Raw genomic sequence first — 24,102 nt, forward strand, 5'->3', positions numbered from 1 at the left:
GAACTACTACTTTAGTGTACCGCAATCTAAACGGTTTAGTATAGGTGGAGTAGTCATCCCCTTTGCCCCCTTAGTCAAGTTGCCCCACTTTATCATCAAGTCTCGATCACTAATTGATAAGCCAAGACCCTACACAGCATTCACACCCCCCTTAGTTGTACAACGCTGCAGAGCTACAATCAAGTATCGAGGGTGACACCTCGTTACGTACTCCGATGTTAGTGTTGTAGTGTAGTTGGCCGGCGGTGGTTCTCGGAGGGTGATTCCTCGTTCACCACCTCCGGTAACGACTCTTTCATACAACCCATCAAGAGTGGCACATCGAGGGTGATTCCTACCTGGCCACCTTGACGGTTACATCGTTCGGAATCCAACGAGGGTGATACCTCGGATCCCCTTGATGATACAAGCACACCGTTACTTGACCGTGTTACTGGGAACATTGATGAATAAATATTTGGCGGGTGGATTCCCGCGTAGATGTGTCGATGTGTTACTGAAAATATTAATGGATTTGGGTATTTTATCTGGGTTGGTCAGAGACCTTTTCGCACTAACCGTCTATGTCGGAGAAGTTATGAGTACTCTACGTCGTGGTATCAGCTGAAGCTCTTCAGACGTCAGCAATGGAGCAGCGCTCGCCCGAGTGGTCTGGATTATCACCGTTCTTGTATAAGAGGTGCCAGGACTGACATCTGTCGCCCATGCAATGTGCAGGAGCGCAATGGGTGAGGGGCCCATGAACCCTACGCGCTTAGGATTTATACTGGCGAGCTGGCCTCTCTATTGAGTCTAGGTGGGGCTACGACGTGTCGATATTCCGAGGCTGGGCAGGACCGAGGAAAGTGTGTCCGGGCAAAGTTTATCGAGCGTGACGGGGAAATTTGGAGCACCCCTGCACGAAAGAATTAACTATTCGGATAGTCGTGTCCACGGTTACAGGACGACTTGGAGTTGTGCAACGATCTTATACAACTACAATTGTTACTTAACTGGAATGTTTTGCCATGGCATTGCTTCCTTGCATGGAGTCGAGGCAGAATCTCTGGGCGTAACTTTAATTAATATTGCTGCAACAATATGACTATTAGTTGAGCCCAGGAGATGATGTATCCCGCCTATGACGACTCCTACCCCGATGGTGCCTGCTGCTACGTGGAGGCCACTGATGACCAGGAGTAGTTTAGGAGGTTCCCACCCAGGAGGCCTCGCCTCGTTTGATCGTTGTATATTTTGTGCTAGCCTTCTCTAAGGCATTGTCATGTTCCATGTCTGTACTCAGATATTTGTTTCTTCCGCTGACTCATGTGTTTATCAAGCTTCTGTATTCTAGCCCTCGAGGCCCCTGGCTTGTAATATGAAGCTTGTATGTTTTTATCTGTGTCTAGAGTTGTGTTGTGATATCTTCCCGTGAGTCCTTGAGCTTGTTCGTATGCATTTGCGTGTATGATTAGCGTACAATCAAATTGAGGGCGTCAGAAGTTGGTATCAGAGCCTACTGCATGTAGGCAGCCCCCTTTCCAACTCCTTGGCCAAAGTTGAGTCTACTACTTGAAAAACTTACTAACTTTGATGTTGTTTCTTATGGGCCCACATCTCAATCGGGTGGTATTAGTATCTTTTACTCCTTTTCTATACTCTGGGTTCTACTCTCTCTTCTCTTTCGGGTGAAAGATTTTTGCTAACTGTAACTTTAGGTTCTCGTAACTACTTTCTCCTGGAGAGCCCCTCATTCGAGATGATGGCTTGATTCATCAGAAGGCTTCAAAGATACTCTCTCATGTTCCCTCAAGAACTTGTGCTCATCCCTTTTGCGATTTCCCTTCCTCTGTCAACCCCTATGAATGACTACATACAAATGTTGTTCATATTTAGTTTCAGTTGCTCTTGTTATACAAGGTATGACAAATTATCTTATCGACAATTTGTTCGTCCTCAGTTGTCATAGGTTTCACAAAATCCTTTGAATTACTATTCAATCTTCTGAAATCCTCACTAGCCTTCTATCCTTGACCTTTCTAGACTGCTTGCATTATGGTTAATTATATATGTCTAGCAACATTCATTATAATCCCTTGTGGTTATCAATTCATTTTATTGATTTAACATGTGCGTGAATGCACGCAACCATCAGTTGATTCTCATAAATTATGTGTCTGACTTAGACGTCTTTCCAAACTGGAGTTGGTTCTCGACAAATCAACTTTGATTGATTGTCCATCTAAGTCTATTCAACTCACTCGTATTTGGTCGGAGCATATGAATATGATACACCAACCTGGAAATCATAAATTCCTTTTGTATTTAAGTATCGATATTATTAAGATGTTCCATTGTTGGGGAATGTTGCATGGGAAACAATAAAGTTCCTACGCACACAAAGACCTATCATGGTGATGTTCATCTACGAGAGGAGATTAGATCCACATACCCTTGTAGATCGCTAAGTGGGAAGCGTTAAGAAACGTGGTTGATGTAGTGGTTCACCTTCATGATTCAAATCACCGTCGTCCCACGATCCGTTCCGATCTAGCACCGAACGGATGGCACCTCCACGTTCAGCACACATACAGCTCGATGAGGATCTCGGCCTTATTGATCCAGCAAGAGAGACGGAGAAGTAGATGAGTTCTCCGGCAGCGTGACGGCGCACGAGTGTTGGTGATGATCTATTCCTGCAGGGCTCCGCCCGAGCTCCGCAGAAATCTAATCTAGAGGAAGAACTACGAGGTGTAGGTTTGAGTTGCACGTGGAAAAGTTATGTCTCAAACAGCCCTAAACCTCTAGTATATATAGGAGGATCCAAGGGGTGGGGCAAAGCCCTAGGGCGCCGACCAAAGAGGCCCTCCTTGGGTCGGCCGAAGTCGGAAGGGAAGAGTCCTTCTCCAATCCCACTTGGATTAGGACTCCTTCCTTATTTTCCCACCTCTTTTGGATTTTCCACTTTTTCCTCATGGGCTTTCCTTGGATGACTTTGTCAGCCCATTATACCTTATTGCGCATCCAATAAACCCATGTGGACCCCTTGGGGCGTGGTGGGCCCACCCAGTGGGCCCCCGGAACCCATTCCTCACTCCCGGTACACTACCGCCAATGCCCGAAAACTTTCCGGAATCCAAACACCAAATTCCTATATATGAAGCTTCATTTCCAGACCATTCCAGAAACCCTCGTGACATCCGTGATCTCATCCGGGACTCCGAACAACATTCGGTCACCAAGAGATGTAACTCAACTATACTAAAACATCATCGAACCTTAAGTGTGCAGACCCTGCGGGTTCGAGAACTATGCAGACATGACCCGAGATACTTCTCGGTCAATATCCAATAGCAGGAACAGGATGCCCATATTGGATCCTACATATTCTACAAAGATCTTATCGCTTGAACCTCTATGCCAAGGATTCATATAATCTCGTATAACATTCGCTTTGTCCTTCGGTATGTTACTTGCCCGAGATTTGATCGTCGGTATCCGCATACCTATTTCAATCTCGTTACCGGGAAGTCTCTTTACTCGTTCCGTAATAAAAGATCCCGTGACTTACACTTGAGTCACATTGCTTGCAAGGCTTGTATGTGATGTTGTATTACCGAGTGGGCCCAAGATACCTCTCCGTCACACGGAGTGACAAATCCCAGTCTTGATCGATGCTAACTCAATGGACACCTTCGGAGATACATGTAGAGTACCTTTATAGTCACCCAGTAACGTTGTGACGTTCGATACACACAAGGTATTCCTCCAGTGTCAGTAAGTTACATGATCTCATGGTCATAGGAATTAATACTTGACACGCAGAAAAAAATAGCAACAAAATAACACGATCACATGCTACGTTTATAATTTGGGTCTTGTCAATCACATGATTCTCCTAATGATGTGAGATTGTTATCAAGTGACAACACTTGCCTATGGCCAGGAAACCTTGACCATCTTTGATCAACAAACTAGTCAACTAGAGGCTCACTAGGGACAGTGTGTTGTCTATGTATCCACACATGTATTTGAGTTTCCAATCAATACAATTATAGCATCGATAATAAACGATTATCATGAACAAAGAAATATAATAATAACTAATTTATTATTGCCTGTAGGGAATATTTCCAACAGTCTCCCACTTACACTAAAGTCAATAATCCAATTCACATCACTATGTGATTTTAACGAATCCAACACCCATACAGTTCTGGGGTTTGATCACGTCTTCCTTGTGAGAGAGGTTTTAGTCAACGGTTCTGAACCATTCATATCCGTGTGAGCTTTACAAATCTTTATGTCATCTTATAGATGCTCCTACTACATGCTATTCGGAAATATTCCAAATATCTACTCTACTATACGAATCCGTTTTACTACTCAGAGTTTATTCGGATTAGTGTCAAAGCTTGCATCGACGTAACCCTTTAAGACAAACTCTTTAACCACCTCCATAATCGAGAAAAATTCCTTAGTCCATTAGATACTAAGGATAACTTTGACCGATGTTCAGTGATTCAATCCTGGATCACTCTCTGTACCTCTTAACAGACTTGTGGCAAGGCACACATCAGGTGCCGTACACAACATGGCATACTTTAGAGTCTATGGCTAAGGCATAGGGGACGACCCTTGTCCTTTCTCTTTCTTCTGACGTGGTCGGGTTTTGAGTCTTTACTCAAATTCACACTTTACAACACAGCCAAGAACTCCTTCTTTGTTGATCTATTTTGAACTCCTTCAAAAACCTGTCAAGGCATGCATTTCATTGTAAGTTCTATTTAGTGTTTTGATCTATCTCTATAGATCTTCATGCTCAATGTTCAAGTAGCTCCATCCAGGTTTTCCTTTGAAAAACTCCTTTCAAACAACCATGTATGCTTTACAGAAATTCTACATTACTTCCGATCAACAATATGTCAACCACATATACTTATCAAAAATTCTATAGTGCTCCCACTCACTTCTTTGGAAATACAAGTTTCTCACAAACTTTGTAAAAACCCAAAAGCTTTAATCATCTTATCAAAGCATATATTCCAACTCCGAGATGCTTGCACCAGTCCATATAAGGATCACTGGAGCTTGCATACTTGTTAGCATCCTTAGGATCGACAAAACCTTCTGGTTGTATCACATACAACCTTTCCTCAAGGAAACCATTGAGGAAACAATGTTTTGACATCCTATGTGCAATATTTCATAAATAATGCAGCAGCTACTAACATAATTCCAATACACTTTTAGCATCGCTATGAGTGAGAAAGTCTCATCATAGTCAACTCTTTGATCCTGTCGGAAACATCCTTGCGACAAGTCGAGCTTTTTTATTAATGGTGACTTTTCACCATCATCGTATGTCTTCCTTTTAAAAGATCCATCTTTACATAATAGTCTTACGACCATCAAGTAGTTCTTCCAAAGTCTAAACTTTGTTTTCATACATGGATCCTCTCTCGGATTTCATGGCCTCCAGCCATTTGCCGGAATCCGGGCCCACTATCGCTTCTTCATAGCCTGTAGGTTCATTGTTGTTCAACAACATGACCTCCAAGACAGGGTTACCATACCACTCTGTAGTAGTACATGACCTTGTCGACCTACGAGGTTTGTAGTAACTTGATCCGAAGCTCAGTGATCACCATCATCAGTTTCCACTTCAATTGGTGTAGGCGCCACAGGAACATCTTCCTGCGCCCTGCTACACAATGGTTGAAGTGACGGTTCACTAACCTCATCAAGTTCCACCACCCTCCCACTCAATTCTTTCTAGAGAAACCTTTCCTCAAGAAAGGACCGTTTCTAGAAACGAACACTTTGCTTCCGGATCTGAGATAGGAGATGTACCCAACTGTTTTGGATATCCTATGAAGAAGCATTTATCCGCTTTGGGTTTGAGCTTATCAGACTGAAACTTTTTCACATAAGCATTGCAGCCCCAAACTTTTAAGAAGCGACAGCTTAGGATTCTCCAAACCATAGTTCATACTGTGTCATCTCAACGGAAATACGTGGGGCCCTAATTAAAGTGAATGCGGTTGTCTCTAATGCATAATCCATAAACGATAGTGGTAATTCGATAAGAGACATCATAGTATGCACTATATCCAATAGGGCGTGGCTATGACGTTCGGACACACCATCACACTATGGTGTTCTTAGGTGGCATGAATTTCTAAACAATTTCCACATTGTCTTAACCGTGTACCAAAACTCGCAACTCAGATATTCATCTCTATGATCATATCGTAGACAGTTTATCCTCTTGTCACGATGATCTTCACTCTGAAATAGCTTTGAACTTTTCAATAATTCATACTTGTGATTCATCAAGTAAATACTCATGTATCTACTCAAATCATCAGTGAAGTAAGAACATAACGATATCCACTGCGTGCCTCAACACTCATTGGACTGCACACATCAAAATGCATTGCTTGCAACAAGTTACTTACTTGTTCCATCTCGTATGATTTTGCATGTCTCAAGTGATTTAGAAACAAGTGAATCCAAATGATCCACCCGCATGGAGTTTCTTCATGCATTTATACCAACAGGTATGGTTGGCATGTCTCAAACGTTTCAAAAATGAGTGAGTACAAAGATCCATCAGCATGGAGCTTCTTCACGCAATTTACACCAACGTGACTCAAGTGGTAGTGCCACAAGTAAGTGGTACTATCATTATTACTTTGTATCTTTTGGCACCAATATTATGAACATGTGTAACACTATGATCGAGATTCAATAAACCATTGAGTGTAATTATTCAAGCAAATAGAATAACTATTATTCTCCTTTAAATGAATAATCGTATTGAAATAAACACGATCCAATCATTTTCATGCTCAACACAAACACCAAATAACAATTATTTAGGTTTAACACCAATCCCGATGGTAGAGGGAGCGTGCGATGTTTTGATCACATCAACCTGGGAAACCCTTCCAACACGTATCATCACCTCGCCTTTAACTAGTCTCCGTTTATTCCTTAGCTTTCATTTCGAGTTACTAATCACTTAGCAACCGAACCGGTATCCAATACCCTTGTGCTAATAGGAGTACTAGTAAAGTACACATCAATATCATGTATATCAAATATACTTCTGTCGACTTTTGCGAGCCTTCTCATCTACCAAGTATCTAGGGTAGCTCCGCCTAAGTGACTATTCCCCTCATAACAGAAGCACTTATTCTCGGGTTTGAGTTCAATCTTGGGTTTCTTCATTAGAGTAGCTACCGGTTTGCCGTTTCATGAAGTATCCCTTCTAGCCCTTGCCCTTCTTGAAACTTAGTGGTTTTACTAGTCATCAACAATTGATGCTCCTTCTTGATTTCTACTTTCGCAATGTCAAACATCGCGAATCGGTCAAGGATAATCATATCTATCCTTGATATGTTATAGTTCATCACGAAGCTCTAGAATCTTGGTGGCAATGACTTTGGAGAACCATCACTATCTTATCTTGAAGATTAACAGCCACTTGATTCAAGCGATTGTTGTACTCAGACAATCTGAGCACATGCTCAACGATTGAGCTTTTCTCCTTTACTTTGTAGACAAAGAATCTTGTCAGAGGTCTCACACCTCTCAACAAGGGCACGAGCATGAAATCTCAATTTCATCTCTTAGAACATCTCTTATGTTCCGCGACGTTTCAAAACGTCTTCGGTACCTTGCTTCTAAGCCATTAAGTATTATGCACTGAACTATCACGTAGTCATAAAAACATGTATGTCAGTTGTTTGCAACATCCACAGACAACGCTCGAGGTGCAGCACACCGAGTGGTGCATTAAGGACATAAGCCTTCTGCGCAGCAATAAGGACAATCCTCAGCTTTACGCACTGAGTCCGCAAAGTTGCTACTATCATCTTTCAACTAAAACTTCTCTAGGAACATATAAAAACAGTAGAGTTATAGCGCAAGCTACATCATAATTCGCAAAGACCTTTTGACTATGTTCATGATAATTAGTTCAATTAATCATATTACTTAAGAACTCCCACTCAAAAAATACATCTCTCTAGTCATTTGAGTGGTACATGATCCAAATTCACTAACTCAAGTATGATCATCACGTGAGTTGAGAATAGTTTCAGTGGTAAGCATCTCTATGCTAATCATATCAACTATACAATTCATGCTCGACCTTTCGGTCTCATATATTCCGAGGCCATGTCTGCACATGCTAGGCTCGTCAAGTTTAACCCAAGTGTTCCGCGTGTGCAACTGTTTTGCACCCGTTGTATGTGAATGTTGAGTCTATCATACCAACATCATCACGTGGTGTCTTGAAACGACGAACTGTCGCAACGGTGCACAGTCGGGGAGAACACAATTTTATCATGAAATTTTAGTGAGAGATGACATTATAATGCTACCGTCATTCTAAGCAAAATAAGGTGCATAAAAGGATTAACATCACATGCAATTCATAAGTGATATGATATGGCCATCATCTTGTGCTTCTTGATCTCCATCAATAAAGAACCGACATGATCTTCTTGTCACCGGCGCCACACCATGATCTCCATCATCGTGCCGCCATCGAGGTTGTCATGCTATCTATGCAATTACTACTAAAGCTACGACCTAGCAATATAGTAAACGCATCTGCAAACACAAACGTTAGTTTAAAGACAACCCTATGGCTCCTGCCGGTTGCCATAGAATCGATGTGCAAGTCGATATTAACTATTACAACATGATCATCTCATACATCCAGTATATCGGATCACGTCATTGGCCATATCATAGCACAACCATACCCTGCAGAAACAAGTTAAATGTCCTCTAATTTATTGTTGCATGTTTTACGTGGCTGCTATGGGTATCTAGTATGATCGCATCTTACTTACGCAAAAGCCACAACGGAGATGTGCAAATTGCTATTTAACCTCTCTCCAAGGACCGCCTCAGTCAAAACCAATTCAACTAAAGTTGAAGAAACAGGCACCCGCCAGTCATCTTTATGCAACGAGTTGCATTTTAGTCGATGAAACCAGTATCTCGTAAGTGTATGAGTAATGTTGGTCTGGGCTGCTTCAATCCAACAATACCGCCGAATCAAGAAAATACTAAGGAGGGCAGCAAATCAAACATCACAGCCCACAAAACCTTTTGTGTTCTAGTCGAGATAACATCTACGCATGAACCTAGCTCTGATACCACTGTTGGGGAACGTTGCATGGGAAACAAAAAATTTCCTATGCACACGAACACCTATCATGGTGATGTTCATCTACGAGAGGAGATTAGATCCACATACCCTTGTAGATCGCTAAGTGGGAAGCGTTAAGAAACGCGGTAGATGTAGTTGTACAGCTTCGTGATTCAAATCACCGTCATCCCACGATTCGTCCCACGATCCGTTCCGATCTAGCGCCGAACGGACGACACCTCCGTGTTCAGCACATGTACAGATCGATGAGGATCTCGGCCTTCTTGATCCATCAAGAGAGACGGAGAAGTAGATGAGTTCTCTGGCAGCGTGACGGCGCCCCGGTGTTGGTGATGATCTATTCCTGCAGGACTCTGCCCGAGCTCCACAGAAATCTAATCTAGAGGAAGAACTACGAGGTGTAGGTTTGAGTTGCACGTGGCAAAGTTATGTCTCAAACAACCCTAAACCTCTAGTATATATAGGAGGAGCCAAGGGGTGAGGCAAAGCCCTAGGGCGCCGGCCAAAGAGGCCCTCCTTGGGTCGGCCGAAGTAGGAAGGGAAGAGTCCTTCTCCAATTCCACTTGGATTAGGACTCCTTCCTTATTTTCCCACCTCTTTTGGATTTTCCACTTTTTCTTCATGGGCTTTCCTTGGATGACTTTGTCAGTCCATTATACCTTATTACGCATCCAATAAACCCATGTGGACCCCTGTTGGAAATATGCCCTAGAGGCAATGATAAATAGTTTTTATTATATTTCATGTTTAAAGATAATCCATTATTATCCATGCTATAATTGTATTGAATGAAAACATAGATACATGTGTGGATACATAGACAGAACAATGTCCCTAGCAAGCCTCTAGTTGGTTAGCCAGTTGATCAATGATAGTCAAGGTTTTCTGACTATATGCAAGTGTTGTCACTTGATAACTGGATCACATCATTAGGAGAATCATGTGATGGACTAGACCCAAACTATGAACGTAGCATATTGATCGTGTAGTTTTATTGCTACTAGTACAAATGCCCGTGCGTTGCACCGGCCAAGAAAAAGTACCCAACCTGCTTGTTGTGCCATTATGCAGATAAATGTGTATAATAATGTTAAATGTTTTCTTTTAAAATATTAGGTTGTGCTTACATAAAAATTGTATGATATTTTCAATAATATATATATATATATAATTAAATTTTAAATTTCTTGTAAAAGATAAATTTTAAACATTTTGTTCAAAATGATCTTTTTGTTGTGTGGTAATAATGTTTTGTTTTCTGATGAGAAATGGCATTTGTGTGTAGTACATATTTTCCATAAATATTTTTTGATAAATATTTTTTTATTGTTTTTTGCACAACTTGCTTCATGTGTCATTGTGCATCATTTTTTATATGGATTTTAATAATTTTCGATGATAACGCTAAATGTTAAATTGTTTTACAAAATTTATGTATGCATAATATTTTTAATATTTTTTAAGAAGTATTATTTTTATGAATTTTCAGCTTTTGTTTGACAAGGAACCTTTTTAAATAATTTTATTTCTTTAACATTTTATGAATTTTGGGAAGCTCCTGATGTAGGACCAGATTGCTTTACCCACTTCAATATTAAGAGTCCTTTTAGTAAAATATGAGTGTCGTGTTGTTAAAAAATAGTACCTAGTTCACCACAGGCATATTCTAATGCAACTTCCGAGCCATTTTCATATATGGGATCGATAGAAAGAGTAGGTTGGACCAGAAAAATGATGTGGTAGCATATCATTTGAAATTAAATATTACAATAACCTTTGCACTTCAACCATAACATTTCTTTTATGAAATACATACGACATCTGATTCATGTATAAAAATTACATCTTACATTGTTTACGTTGGTATCATCGAGTGTTACCTATGGCATATCCGAGAACAGAACTTCCTCGGCCTCCACCTGAGTTCTATCAGACTCCTTTGACAGTTGCACACGCACACACCAAAGATACATTAAAACCAATTATCCTACACTTGGGATAACTATCAAAATAAACTGGTAGTACACACTCACACTGGCAACCTGTTATTCAAGATGACACCTTTAAACACTTGGCTGACAATAGGAATTAGGAATTGATTGATACAATAACATGGTCCATCACTACAATTAGAATTTCATTCATTGACTAACCATGATGTAGTCGACACACGTCATGTGTTCAGTGATGCATAAAATTTTGCTCTTGTCTATATTACATTATCAATGCTATGCACCAAAACGTAGTCATTAAATGGTCATGCTTTTGCTTTAGAAACTTTGTGTGGTGCTTACAAGTCCACGGTCATTAAGAGTAAGTGCAGTTTCATGTTTAAATTTCCTTTTAAAAACTCGAAGAGAGCATCACCTAATAATAGTTGAACCAAACATGAATGACAAGTTTGTCAAGTGGATTAAATTGGGGCAACTAATTTCAGATTTAGCGAGCAAACAAATAACAAATCAACAAACTATCAATTTTGTGACTAAATAATCAAAGGAGATTTTGTAATCCTAATAGTAGTCTGCCAATAGCCAGTAGCCTAGTGCGCCTGAAACCACTTACTTCCTCCCTGTAAAGCTCTACATACATGAACACATAGGCACATCGAGTGGCACACACCCATGCTTCCTCCCTGTAATCGATGGGAATAGAAAAGCAGGAGCTTTATGCTGGCCATGATTGTTGTTATGAATCTAATCTGTAGGGCTGCAAGAACAATGCCTTTCCCAAGTTGCTGAGCACCGAATGCCAACAAATCTTGGCCTACCTGCAGCCAAACTTAGACGCCAAACTTACTAATACTGCCTGACCCACAAGCTTCTTCCCAATCAGGGAATTGTAAATATGCATGTGTTGCGGCCCTCGTGTATTGCGTTGTGTAATCTATGTGTGTAATAATCAGGTATAGTGACAAAAGAAAAATCAGATGCAGGGAGCACAACAAAGACACCAAACATTCAGAGAGCTATCATACTTCAGGCCCTTCTAATTCAGAGATGAACTTCTAAAACAAAAATCAAACATGAGTGGGATACATACCTCTGACAAAGTCGGAGGCATTGGAGCACTGGATGGATGATCTTCTATCTCCGACCAAGTCTGCACTTCTTTCTCCGGCGAAATCGGCGGATTCATCAGTTTCACCGACAAACTCGGCGGCCACATTAGTTAAATCGACAATTGTGTTGATGAAGATTTCGGCCGAGGTGGTCTACTTCTTATAGCAGCTAACAAAAGATGAAAACTTATTCTATGATGGTCATATTATAAGCAATGTCTGCAGAGGAAGTGTCCATGTCATTCAAGCCAAGCTCCTCATTCTGCTCCCAACTCCTCTCATAGTCTTCAACTGCCATTCATAGTGATAAATACATCGAATAAGCCATAATTGCAATTAGTTATGTGCATTCTTTACTAATATAAGGGTGTTTAGATCACTACTTAAGTGATCTAAGTGCTCTTATATTAGTTTACAGAGGGAGTAATTAGTATGACTCCACAGAACTACAGGCACAAGCTTCATGGTTAATTGAAAAACTACCACAGATCATTCATACTTATTAAAATGCCAATGCATGAATGTCCTTTCATTGGTTTGAATAATACATGATGCTATGTGCAGTTCATTGATTAGGCTAACTTACATGATGCTGCGTACAATTCATTGATTAGGCTAACTTACTGAGTAGTTGGATGTCATCTTCTATCAAATTTGTGGCTCGACAAACGAAGCCGCTAATGCATCATCAATAATTAAGGTCCAAGGCTCTTGTAAACTCAGGAGCTGAAATTATACATTGTGTAAATGTTATTGAAATAGGTATAGCATATTAATTCACAATTAATTATCCCAATAACGCCCGTCAACTGAAAATAATCAGCAATTTTCTAACCAGACCTCCAACCAAGTTTAGCATGGACCAAGGTTAGGACAAAACAAAACAAGCAGGAAGTACCCAATTCATCATGAACAGGGAAGTTATCAAATTTTTTTACTTCATGCTATAAAGAAAGAAACGCAAGACACTCAAGAACTGAGATGTTATGGAAGGAAAAGCATAGCCATAAACTTCTCCAGGTTGGAGGTGAAGCAGTCCCTGCTAAAATAGATAGAACATTCCAGCTAAAAGAAATTGGTACCTTTGATAATCTTTGCTGGAAATCATCCCATTTCTTTTTCTTCCATTCATTTATGCTATCACATAATTGGAATCCATGAACCCGCTCCAGAGCTGCAGCCCCAGAATAGAACTTAGCATTTGAGTTTGAGAAGAATAACAATTACATCTATTCAGGTGTATTAGAATATCTCAATATGGATATAATATTTTCAAGTTCCAGCATGTAATGAAGATCAAAATATGGATGCTCGGCTTAAGCTTCATATATATACAAGTTAGATGAGATCAAACAAAGCATCTCTTCATTAAAGCAGGCATATAAAATTACAATGATGCATAATAGTTGCGTGTGTCGGTTCGTCCTGTTTCAAGAAATATCTCTAGAGGAAACATATGGCGGCATTGTAAAGAGTTATTCAGAACTTCATTGAAGATCATCACGTTCTCATGTAACAGCTCATTCAAAAAATCATATGGACGAACTGGAAAACTGATCACTGCTTGTTCGATATGGATATCATTTCATGAAGAATCAAACAATTGTAAATCAAAAACAATGGTGAGATCACATATTATCTAACTAAAGTTGCACAATGTGGATATCGGGCATTTCAAAGCATCCAACAGATGTTGTGCGGTCTAAAAAAGAATAACTCCGTGCTGACTTCTTACCATGTATTTAGCATCGATAAATGGATCATTGACACCCACAACTTCAATATCATCTCTATCGATTGCAATACGCAGAACTAACCTCCCAATCCGCCCAAAACCTGAAGCAAAAACACAAGCGTACCATTTTAACCAAATACTGAAACAATTAAAGATCACCTAGAACAAGAACAAAAAAATCTACAATAGTTTGGCAATGCCATTTCTTTTTTTTATCTATCAAGGAACTCACCATTGATGCCGACCTTTGTCTTCTCCCCGCTAGAAGATGCTATGGAAAGTGAAAAGGTAAAAGTATGTCAGACACAACTGCAGGCTGCACCAATCTCTACAGAGTTCAAAAGTTTCGTGCATTGAAGGACTTACAAGGGGTGGTAGGGGGCGCCTGTGTGGCGGTGGCTCTTACGGGCTCAATGCTTCTAGCACTGCAGTTGAAGAAAGGCACAATGTTACAGGTAATATACAGAAGAGAAGTGTTATATGACAAATAATATGCATTGTGCAATAACAATAACCATCAACTATGAGTGCTTAATGCGGACAAATCACAAAACAAGCTGAGAACATGAGGAACCGAAGTCTCGTTCCTCCCAGGAAATTTGCAGGTTCTTCCAACTATCGTGATCTCAGTCGTCCAATTTTCACGGTCCGAAAAACCGCACACAGACAGCTATCTGAACAAGCTGAATGAAAGTAGATAATAAGAAGACGACTCACGGTGAGAAGGTGGCTCCGACGGAAGGGAAGCTGCAAGTAACCTTGCTCCTCACGCACGATGCGTGAGCCATATATCAGAAAACAGATCAACGGGGGAATCATTTCACGGTGAACGAGTTCAAGCTACAAAACTCAGCAAGTCTCTATTTGAACAAAAAACGTTGCTAGATCAAGATGAACGAATCTAAACCTGGATGCAGGATATAGCATGGACACATTCAGGAATTGAAGCTAAGAGTGTCGGGACACGAACATCAACCGATTTATTATAACAAGAAAAAAGTTGGCGTGACAGGGAATAATATGCAGGCACCAACTTTCGCCGCACGACAACAGTCCGGTCGTGCTCGCGCCATGGGTTCCGTGAAACAGGGACGAGCACGAACTCCTCGGCGCAATCCATAGATGACACGGGAGAGATCCGGGATAGGGGGAGGGGCAGGGTGAACAGTGGACGAGACCTTGATTGGGGCGGCGGCGCGGGATCCGGACGCAGCCGGGGAGGCAAGGGCGCGGAGGGAGAGGGAGAGAGATGCCCCTAGGAGGCGCAGCCAGAGCGAGCGGGTCTGGTCCCGAGCGTCGCCCCGCCGTTCAATCTCTCGCACCGCCGCCGCCCCGCTGCACGCCGCGCCCCCGGCGACCCCCTCGCCGCACCGCCCATTCCCCCGGACAGAAACGCAGAGCCGAAGCCCACGCGCCCAGCCGTCGCGCCTTCTTCAGAAACTCTTGGTGATCTTTCTCCACAAGAAGAACCCTACTACAGCCCTGCAAAGGCATGGTGGGGTGACAAGCATAAGCATCGCAGCACATTTGATCATAGACCCGAGACATGTGAGCTTCTCATCGGTGCTACCTTGAAGATACACTTGACTACATCCAGAATATTGTTGAAGAAGCCAACATTGAAAACCGGTAGCGCAAGCTTCAGGTAACCGAAATGGCCTGGGCACTCGGTGTATGAACCATGGCAGGTACCACAATCCCCTTGCTTGTTTGCAGCTCCCTGGAATTTGTCACAGAAAAACAAATCGATAATAGAATACATTGCACAAACAGAGCGGCATGCCTGGCTAGCTAGTACTCAATTGTTCGGGCAGATGCACACATGATTCCCTGAACTGATCAATGAGGATGAGCCGAGACATTACCATCCGCGTGTCGAGCAATCCGTTGGGCACCGGCTTCATGTCGGGCCCGTAGCTCCGATTGTTCCAGACATGCGCCTCCGCGGACTGGCGTATCTCCTTGCCGAACAACCTGCTGAACCGCAAGCTCTTCCTGCAGCGAAACAGGGCGAGGGTCAGTAAGCGGTCAGCGACGACAAGCACGTGACAAGGGAGTGGGAGGCAGCGTCCTTACATCCTTCGGGTGCCGTCATCCTCGATGAAGGGCTCCTTGGTGCAACGCAGCTTCTCCTCCTGCCGCAACATCTCTCCCACACGGCTCCGCCCGATGCCGCGGCCGTGGATTTGTGGTGGATGAGTTTACGGGTACATGGTGGACGCTCGGGGGTGGGGGGAGCGGCTGCTCCTCCTCGTTGCTGGAGGAGGGGAGGTGGCGAGGTCAGAGCAGCAGAGGCGGCGGTTGCTCCTGGAGGGGAGGCCGCGCGGAAGGCGGAACCGATCACTTGCGGAAGGGAATTTTAGGAGGAGGTTGAGGGGTTCATCTTCTTGAGACTTCGACGGAGAGCGTCTTCAGAGCAAGTGTCGTCCGCGCGCTGCCTCGCTCTGCCATGGCTGCTCCGCGCCCAGCCGTCGCACCGCTCGTCGCCAGCTGCGTCCCGCGCAGCCGCTAGTTGGATCTGGCGAGCGCGCCGTCTTCTGTCGCCATGCCTCCTCGCCTAGGAAAACGTAGGGTCTTAACCATAAAAGTGAAACGTTTTCCTCACTAAAGAAAGAACTTCGGATTTATTAACAGAAAATGGAGGGGCCTTTTGCATAAATGCCATGACGGATGATAGAAACCCTATTTGCTTTATTATTAGGGAGAGATTCTTTTCTGCGTGTCAAGTATTTGTTCCTATGACCATGAGATCATATAACTCACTCGCACCGAAGGAATACCTTGTGTGCATCAAACGTCGCAATGTAATTGAGTGACTATAAAGGTGCTCTACAGGTATCTCCGAAGATGTCCATTGAGTTAGTATGGATCAAGACTGGGATTTGTCACTTCGTGTGATGGAGAGGTATCTCGGGGCCCACTCAGAAAAACAACATCACACACAATCCTTGCAAGCAATGTGACTAAGTGTAAGTCACGGGATCTTGTATTACAGAACGAGTAAAGAGACTTGCCGGTAACGAGATTGAAATAGGTATGCAGATACTCACGATTGAATCTTGGGCAAGTAACATACCAAAGGACAAAGGGAATGACATACGGGATTATATGAATCCTTGACACTGAGGTTCAACCGATAAGATCTACGGAGAATATGTAGGATCCAATATGGGCATACATGTCCCGCTATTGGATATTGACTGAGGAGTGCCTCGGGGCATCAATCTTCATTTCTGGACCATTCCGGAAACCCTCGTGACGTATGTGATCTCATCTGGGACTCCGAACAACATTCGGTCACCAACACATGTAACTCAACTATACTAAAACATCATCGAACCTTAAGTGTGTAGACCCTGCGGGTTCGAGAACTATGCAGACATGACCCGAGACACTTCTCGGTCAATATCCAATAGCAGGACCTGGATCCCATATTGGATCCTACATATTCTACGAAGATCTTACCGGTTGAACCTCTGTGCCAAGGATTCATATAATCCCGTATAACATTCCCTTTGTCCTTCGGTATGTTACTTGCCCGAGATTTGATCATCGGTATCCACATACCTATTTCAATGTCGTTACCGGCAAGTCTCTTTACTCGTTCCGTAATACAAGATTCCGTGACTTACACTTGAGTCCCATTGCTTGCAAGGCTTATATGTGATGTTGTATTACCGAGTGGGCCCCGAGATACCTCTCCGTCACACGGATTGACAAATCCCAGTCTTGATCCATGCTAACTCAATGGACACCTTAGGAGATACCTTTAGAGCACCTTTATAGTCACCCAGTAACGTTGTGACATTTGATACACACAAGGTATTCCTCCGGTGTCAGTAAGTTACATGATCTCATGGTCATAGGAATGAATACTTGACACGCAGAAAACAATAGCAACAAAATAACACGATCACATGCTACATTTATAATTTGGGTCTTGTCCATCACATGATTCTACTAATGATGTGATGCTATTATCAAGTGACAACACTTGCCTATGGCCAGGAAACCTTGACCATCTTTGATCAACGAACTAGTCAACTAGAGGCTCACTAGGGACAGTGTGTTGTCTATGTATCCACACATGTATTTGAGTTTCCAATCAATGCAATTATAGCATGGATAATAAATGATTATTATGAACAAATAATATAATAATAACTAATTTATTATTGCCTCTAGGGCATATTTCCAACATCTATAACCCGATGCCTTGCATTCTAACTTCCTCTCATTGAGTACTGATACTCAGCTTAGGTCCTTTGTGGACTGTCGTACCCATTGTTCGGTTATTATCCGATGGCATCCTTTACATTCAAAAATTCTTGTGATATTCTTGCCCTAATACCTGATGCCATTAGTAAATTGTGTCTACTCCCTCTGATCAGTTGTATCCTATGCTTTTGTCAGCCATGCTCTTCAAGCCTATGTAAATTACACTTGAAGTTTGTGGTATATGTTCCTAAGATGCCCCGATGGGTTGAACCTATGCCTTCCTAAATCAATATGATCTGAAGAGTTTTCACGAGTCTTACTCTTCTAGTGTTTTGCCAGATAATATTTCCAAGCTACAACTTCATGAAAGGCGAGGAGTAAATGGCAGGTGATGCATTGATGAAGTGGGAGTCGACCTTGAACTTGTGTTCATGCCCATGGAAACGACATTAACCCTATCATAGCAGCTTCTCGTATCAATAATCATTCATTCCATGTTTTAATCTCGTACATGTGATTTGGTACTTTGCAAACATGGTTCCGACCATGTACTTCTACTTTGTTTTCAATCTCAGATAAGTTAAAGTGCTTGTCTTCATCAGATCAATACATTAGTCCAAGCTTTAATGTTGATCTACCTTCGGGTGTTATGCCTCGTATCCCGAGAATAGCGCGGAGCTACATAACTTCTTGTGAGCTCCTCACCACCTACGATATTTCGTTGATTCCATTTTCCTCGTGTTTTGAGTCGTTGGACACTCAAGTACATCGATAACTGAATCGAGTACGCATTTGCGATTCAACAACTCTTAGTAATATTCTTTGCTTATGAGTTTGTACTCGACCATGTCTTTCCAAGCTGTTAGGCTACATCATCTTCGTCATGCTAGAGCTTCACCATACTATCTATGTCTTTCATCCTAGGAACACATTTCCAATTGTGTGTTAAGCTTACATCGAGATTTGAACATCATGTTGGTTGTCTTGAAAGGCTATTTCGATTTCGAGCTAGCAAACTTATGTGTATTTCCAACCACCTTTAGCTTCCCCATTCCTTTGCTTGGTGTCGTTGCGCGTCGGTTACATCTTCGTGAAACTTCTCGACAAATGTGTCATGATCATCATGAGCATTATGAGCTCTTGCAGGGTATCAATCGAATGCACGTTAAGAAATACCATCCCTTCCCCTCGATGAATTGTATTATCATCAACATCCTTGTTGCCTTCCCTCCAACACAAACATGTTCGTGTTTTGTGTTGTCCTTTGAGTTCCTTGCTAATTCAGCTTATGTTATCTTCTACCTTAGACTATTACCATCTTTTATGTTAAGAATGTTGTGAGCATTGTTGCACCTATTAAAGGATTCTTGATATAGTGATACTTCTCGCAATCACCAACCATTTCTTGGTCACGTATTGTTTCAAACCGGAATACCAACAAGTGAACTCTAATGTGTGATCCCAATACTTCTGGCAACCCTATTGCCTTGAGTTCAACAATTGATTGTTTCATTCTTGGTGTGTTGGTTGTTGACTCACCATTCTAGCATTGGTCGTTCTACTCATTCCGTATTTTCGAGTGCACCCTTCAATCCATGTTTAATTGTTGATGTTCCTTCGAGCATACGTCATCATATCATTTGATCCAACAAATGCTATCTCCTTGTTCTTATAATTTTGGACATTCATCCCTATCGAAATCATGATGGATTGTTGCCGATCCTACCGGCCACACACCCAACTTCTTCATGTTACATGATGAAGCTTTTTGACGGCATTATCCTTGTGCCTAGATCATAAAGAATATGTTTGATAGAAGAAGTGTTTTCCGAAGGTTCACGTGCATTCCTGCTGCCATGAATATGTGAAAGTTTTGTTTCGCTTCCTCTCGAGTAATATCAAATCATTCACGCACGTGTGAGGTGTTATATGTTTTGAAGATTTGTTATCTTCACTTCAGATAACTTCTCTTAGCACCCCAAGCCACTGACTGATTTGACCAAGGAAAAGAAGTTCCGTCTTAAGTGCTAATCCATGCTTACACAAGGACCTTGATATCCTCGATGATGGTTCCCAAATCAGATCTCGGATGTATTTCGTTGTAAGAATCCCATGTGGGCACGAATGTCTTGACATTGTGTTCATAGGTCTTCTGATCCACCTCATAATTTAAGACTTGCTTCCGTAGTTCATATCCCGAGAATCTTGTATCATCACCTCGTCATATTTTGTTGCCCTTTTTCTTCTCAAGCATGCTGAGCCTGAAGTATCCTAACCCCAACGAGAAGTGAATCTCGTCAGATATGATGGTTCGAACATTTCTCAATAATCATAACTTTGGGCTTTATGTAAACCGGTACGGTGATGTCTTCTCCAGCACAGCTGGCCGGAGGACCTATTGTTATAACATCTTGCTCAACAAAATTCACCATTCTCCCCTGAGGAAATTGTATGACTTAGTTTTATAAGTTGTTCCTCATGAATCATTTGTGTATCCAAGGTCCGACCCTTATATGATGGCCATGTTCATGCTACGTCGAAGCTCGGATGTGGTACTTCAAATTTCAACAGGAGCATTGGAAGCGCAATTGCTAAATCGTTCTTGAGCAATTATCCAAACCGTATGGTATGGGTAAACATCATGATTATCCTTGCCCTTTTATCAAGATGGTTAGGTACTTGATGACAGACTCTATTTTTTCTCGGGAATGGTATACTCTAATACTTGTGTGTCTAGACGCATTTTCCTTTCCATTAACTTGTTTAACCCTTTTCTTGTAATCTAACGTATCTGAGCAGTGGTAATTCCCTGCTTAGGTAAAAACCTTGGTGTACAACTCTGTCAGTAAGACCATGTTACTATTGTGGATAACATTCCGGTAGCCGCCGGTGGATGAGAGCCTTGCCTATTGGTCCGCCTTGTTTCAACGTGCAGGAAAATGGTTCTATTCGTCCCACGCCCTTGGTACCATCGTTGTTGCCAACATAACTAACAGGTTATCCTGTGACAAGTCTTGCTATCAAGACCGTGCAAGGTGTCACCGCTTTGCCTGCTCTTAACCCACATAGTGGACCTGTTGGAAATATGCCCTAGAGGCAAAAATAAAATAATAATTATTATATTTCTTGTTTCAAGATAATCGTTTATTATCCATGCTATAATTGTATTGAATGGAAACATAAATGCATGTGTGGATATATAGACAAAACAATGTCCCTAGTGAGCCTCTAGTTGACTAGCTTGTTGATCAAGGATGGTTAAGGTTTCCTAGCCATAGAAAAGTGTTGTCACTTGATAATGGGATCACATCATTAGGGCAATGATATGATAGACAAGACCCAAACTATAAACGTACGATATAATCGTGTCATTTTGTGCTATTGTTTTCTGCATGTCAAGTATACATTCCTATGACCATGAGATCATGTAACTCACTGACACCGGAGGAATACCTTGTGTGTATCAAATGTCGCAACGTTACTGGGTGACTATACAGGTGCTCTATAGGTATCTCCGAAGGTCTCCGTTGAGTTAGCATGCATGGATCAAGACTGGGATTTGTCACTCTGTGTGACGGAGAGGTATCTCGGGGCCCACTCAGTAATACAACATCACAAACAAGCCTTGCAAGCAATGTGACTAAAGAGTTAGCCATGGGATCTTGTATTATGGAACGAGTAAAGAGGCTTGCTTGTAACCAGATTGAAATAGGTATGTGATACGTCTCCAACGTATCTACTTTTCCAAACTCTTTTGCCCTTGTTTTGGACTATAATTTGCATGATTTGAATGGAACTAATCTGGACTGACGGTGTTTTCAGCAAAATTGCCTTGGTGTTATTTTTGTGCAGAAATCAAAGTTCTCCAACCGTCCCGAAAATTTACGGGGAGCAGTTTTGGAAAATATCAAAAATACCTGTGCCAGAATCCACCTGAGGGGGTGGGCTAGTGGCCACAAGCCCCTGCTCCGCCACCACCCCCTGGTGGTGGTGGGCAAGCTTGTGGGGCCCACAGGCCTCTGCCGCCCCCAACTCCAGCGCTATAAGTTGTCTTTCGTCCCAGAAAAAATAAAAAGAGAAGTTTTCGTCGCGTTTTCGATATGGAGGCGCCCCCACCATCTGTTCTTCATTTGGAGGGAAGATCTGGAGTCCGTCTTGGGCTCCGGAGAGGGGAAATCGTCACCATCGTCATCATCAACCTTCTTCCCTCTCCAATTCCATGAAGCTCTTCGTAGTTTGTGAGTAATCTATTCATAGGCTCGCTGCACGGTGATGAGTAGGATGAGATCTATCATGTAATCGAGTTAGTTTTGACGGGGATTGACCCCTAGTATCCACTATGTTCTGAGATTTGATGTTGCTACTACTTTGCCATGCTTAATGCTTGTCACTAGGGCCCGAGTGCCATGATTTCAGATCTGAAATTATTATGTTGTCACCAATATATGTGTGTTTTAGATCCGACCTTGCAAGTTGTAGTTACCTACTATGTGTTATGATCCGGCAACCCCGGAGTGACAATAACCGGAACCACTACCGGTGATGACCATAGTTTGAGGAGTTCATGTGTTCACCAAGTGCTAATGCGTTGGTCTGGTTCTTTATTAAAAGGAGAACCTTAATATCCCGTAGTTTCCTTTTGGACCCTCCTGCCATGGGAGGGATGGACAATAGATGTCATGCAAGTTCTTTTCCCTAAGCACGTATGACGTCACACGGAATGCATGCCTACATCACATTGACGAGCGGGAGCTAGCTACATATCTCTCCGTGTTATAGCTGTTGCATGATGAATATCATCCAAACAAATCACCGATCCAATGCCTACGAGTTTGTCCTACTGTTACCACTGTCGTTACTTGTCTTGCTCTGCTGCTACTGTTACCACTGCTGTTACTTGTCTTGCTCTGCTGCTACTGTTGCTACTGCCGTTACTTGTCTTGCTCTACTGCTACTGTTGCTACTGCCGTTACTTGTCTTGCTCTGCTGCTACTACTATTGCTACTGTCGTTACTTGTCTTGCTCTGCTGCTACTACTGTTGCTACTGCTGTTACTTGTCTTGCTCTGCTGCTGCTGCTACTGTTGCTACTACTGTCGCTAGCTACTGTTGCTACTTGCTACTGCTGTCACTACTGTTGTTCCTTGCCACTGTTATTGCTCGTTACACTGCCGATACCCGCTACTTCGTTGTTACTACTTCACTGTTACTATTGTGCTTGCAGATACTAATCTTTCAGGTGTGGTTGAATCTGACAAATTCAGCTGCTAATACTTGAGAGTATACTCTCACCTCCTGTCTGGCGTACCTACAAATTGGGTCGAATACTCTACCCTCGAAAACTACTGCGGACCCACGCGCTGGTGGGCCATCAACAACATTCTTCCAGTTTCATTGCCGGGGAGTGCTATCACCATTCTTCTGGTGCCGTTGTAGGAGAAGGTTAGTTCTTTATAAGCATTCGTCTAGCTAACACTAGAGATTGCAGGATCAGCCCTTTTCTAGAGCCATTGCGAGGGAAGCACAGCTGACGTCAGTATGGCGATACCGATGGTCGAATCTCGGGCAAGTAACATACCGAAGGACAAAGGGAATGATATATGGGATTATATGAACCCTTGACATAGAGGTTCAACCTATAAGATCTTTGTAGAATATGTAGGATCTAATATGGAGATCCAGGTCCCACTATTGTATATTTACCGAAGAGTGTCTCGGTCGTGTCTACATAGTTCTCGAACCCGCAAGGTTTGCACACTTAAGGATCGGTGACGCTTTATGTATAGTTGAATTATTGACGTTGGTAACCGAATGTTGTTCGGAGTCCCGGATGAGATCCTGGACGTCACGAGTGTCTCCAGAATGGTCTGAAAACGATGATTGATATATAGGATTGTTGCATTTGGCTTCCGGAAAG

General features: G+C 42.3%; 1 long non-coding RNA gene and 1 pseudogene across 1 annotated transcript; both read right to left on the reverse strand.

Annotated features, from left to right (window-relative positions):
• Positions 1-13,972: 13,972 nt before the first annotated feature.
• Positions 13,973-14,745, reverse strand: LOC123409502. The gene is made up of 4 exons (XR_006612861.1): positions 14,686-14,745; positions 14,335-14,393; positions 14,201-14,239; positions 13,973-14,069 (listed from the first exon to the last, which is right to left on the reverse strand). It is a non-coding gene; the product is annotated as an uncharacterized LOC123409502 (long non-coding RNA).
• A 478-nt stretch (positions 14,746-15,223) lies between these two features.
• Positions 15,224-16,115, reverse strand: LOC123398504 (annotated as a pseudogene).
• Positions 16,116-24,102: the final 7,987 nt, after the last annotated feature.

Source organism: Hordeum vulgare, chromosome 1H (genome assembly GCF_904849725.1).
Source record: "Hordeum vulgare subsp. vulgare chromosome 1H, MorexV3_pseudomolecules_assembly, whole genome shotgun sequence".
NCBI lineage: Eukaryota > Viridiplantae > Streptophyta > Magnoliopsida > Poales > Poaceae > Hordeum > Hordeum vulgare.